Here is a 3,358-nt window from a genome sequence, read left to right as displayed (position 1 = left end):
CTTATTAAATGCCTCTAAAACAGTGACACACCCGATGGGCAACCCTTACACTCTGACGCGTTATCAAAACAAATGAAGATCCCTTGATTAAAATATAGGCCTACCCATTCCCATATCGATTTTATGAAGTTAATTATAACAAGTCATTGAATACAGTATCAACAGAAGAATGTTGCTAGAATTTCTCAGACTTTTTTCACTTGAAGAAAAGAAGAGTAGTAGATAGTAGGAGTTTAAAAGGGATAAATTGATAGTCTTATGATTTATGATTTACAAGCAAAAAACTTCATTCCCATTATCTCCCTCATCTCCTTTCGTTTTCAGTTAATTTCAAATTCTTTGAATATGATTTTATGGAAATTTCAGAGATGCCATAAAAAAAGAAAAAAATTATCTGATGAAATATTAAGCGGAGTTCTCGACCAAAGCCCGGATTTAAATTATGACCAGTACGGTACGCGAACGATGCTGCTGCCATGGTGACGGTAAGGGAAAGGCTAGATCAATAGCAACTCGAGGTCATGACGTCAGATTTTGATGACGTCACAAAAGTTGTGCTTCTGTTTTTTTGGAAAAGGCAAATAGGTTTATTTTGATGATGGCGGCACCCACGAACTGGCCTGATAGCACGCTCTGTTGGCAAGAATTATGCCAAAAAGTGAATGGACAATTTTATTGCGAAATTGATGATGATAAAGTTTCACTCGAATCAGTTATAAGAAATTACGAAGTCGCTACCACCACGAAATTCGTGCACTACTGGACGAGCGTGAATATTGTCTATCATTTTGGTCATTCAATTTTCGAAAAGGATGGAAAATAATGATTTTAATGGTTATACTTCCATTGAACAATCATCGAAATACCAGGACGCCAACAAGACTTTATGAAGTCACAAACGGCTGAAAAGCCATTGAAACTTTAACACGGTTGGATATTGTACAAAATGCAAACATGAACATGTGCTATTCTAAAAATAGCCCAGCCTGGTATCCTACACATTAAATAAAATACCTTTCATTCATTCACTGAGTGCATGGAGGTAATGATAAAAGTAGGTATACTTAATTCCTTCAAGCTGAGTAAAAAATACAGGCCTATGGCTTGACTCCCACTACGAGCAATTCCACTTGAGAATCATTCATGCATAAACATAATCGCCCACTCTTCTCATCCACAGGGCTATTTTGATGATTGTTCAATGAAAATATAACCATTAAAATCATTATTTTCCATCCTTTTTGAAAATTGAAAAGACCAAAATGAATAATGAACCCCTTGTGCTTTTTCCAAAACCAGAATCTCAACTTTTGTGACATCATCAAAATCTGACGTCTTGACCTCCTCGAGTTGCTACTGATCTAGTCTTTCCTGTGACAGTACACCGCTTGACTTAGTAAGCTATATATATATATATATATATATATATATATATATATATATATATATATATGTGTGTGTGTGTGTGTGTGTGTGTGTGTGTGTGTGTGTGTGTGTGTGCATTTATATACATATATATATATATATATATATATATATATATATATATATATATATATACACACACACACACACACATATATTTATTAAAAGATTTCGGTAATTTTCTATATTACCTAAGCCTCTCCGATATCGATAATTTTGGTATCGTTGGATTCCTCTCACTGTCCACATTGCAAATATATAGTTTTTATTGCGCGGAAACCTCCCGTTAGCGACAAACTTGGCCCTGATAGCAAGGGAGGGCATGGAAAGTTCCAGGGAAAATACGAGGTTAAATAACATTAATTATATAACAAACTGTGAAAATAACCATGGTTATTCACATGACTTTCCATTGCAGGGGGCTACCGTCCCCCAACCCCCGCCGAGGAAACACCTCCACCACGTATTCCCGGCAGGCTAGAGCGTTACAAAATTATCGTTGATCTCGGAGCGGCGGACGTATTACAATTACTTCGAAACATTCCCACTGAATCAGCATACTAACCTTGACATAGTCAGCATTGTATCCAGAGACAGAAGAGCGCCCTCGTCGGCGGGTTTTGCGCCTCTCTCGATGTTACACCGATGGCCTCAAGGTCGAGTTTCCCGTCCCCTGGAACCACGATTTTCGAATTCCTAACTGAAATAACCGCCGCGTTCAGTACTTCGCCGTAGCCGCCGCAATGACCGAGTGTGGAGGGTGCTCCTACTAGGTTATGGTAGGGGTTATCGGCTCCGCATCTAGTTCGTGTGCGCTCTATCCTGCCATGAATATGTGGTGGATATTTTGTTTTCTCGGCGGGGGTTGGGTGGCGGTAGCTCCCCCCAGGGGCGGTCGCAGGGGGCGCAGCCCCCTGCAATGGAAAGTCATGTAAATAACCATGGTTATTTTCACTGTGGGTTATATTATTAGGGTAATTTTCTATATTACGTCCGCCGCTCCGACTTCGTCGCCCCCGCTATCGGGGCCAAGTTTGCCGCTAACAAGGGGTTAATTACACAATACGTGCTGGCTTGCCCTATGCGGTGGCTTGCCCCACATGGTGTCCGCAAGCCACGTGTAGTCTCTTCCTCTTCCATAGTATACTATATCGCTCGGCCACCTACTCATGCCTCATCCTCGTGGCATCACTGAATTTCCTCAAGGGTGACCAATCCTCGGACCTGATTTGCTGGTCATGTTGTCACGTTCTTGTTCGTGGTCGTCCTCGTATAGCTTGTCCTTGTCAGTCTCCTCTTCTTGGTCCTTGGTGCATCCATCTGTCATCGACGTTCACACGTCCTCGAAGGTTTCGCCTAGGTCCTCCTTGACCTCGGGTTGTCCAGTCGTCCTCTTAGTTCTCATCCAGGTGGTACTTGGCGGCATCTTCGTCCACACGTCGCTGCAGATTCGTCCAGGTCCTTGGCTGCGGCTCGTACAGACGTGCTCGTAGCCTGTGTCTGGGTCTACCGGCATCCAAGCAGTGGAGTCCATTCGTCTGAGAGCTGCTTATTCCTGCGCTGGGGAGCTCCTGGAGTTTGACCGATCTATGGACGTCCAGGCAGGCGGTTCTCCATAGCATCCTGGGGCCTGCTCTGATATGTTCCTGGTCCTTCACTGGATCTACGGTCAGTCCTGGCAGGCGGCGCCTGTCCATTTCATCCTTGGCGGCAGTGACGAGTCCTGGTCCTCTAGCCTGCGGCGATCTTCTGGTGATGTTCGTCTCACGGCATTGCAAGGCGATTTTGCTGCAGTTAGATCTCCTTTAGTGCCGTGTCGGATATCCACGTCCATTATATACATCACATAGATCATACACATAAGGGCCAAGATAGTAAGAGAAAAAGAAAGACAACAGAGAGGGAGGGATGTTAATCAAGTGCTGCTAGCCAA

This window comes from Penaeus vannamei, chromosome 3, assembly GCF_042767895.1.
Source record: "Penaeus vannamei isolate JL-2024 chromosome 3, ASM4276789v1, whole genome shotgun sequence".
NCBI lineage: Eukaryota > Metazoa > Arthropoda > Malacostraca > Decapoda > Penaeidae > Penaeus > Penaeus vannamei.
Note: the sequence above shows the minus strand (reverse complement) of the source record.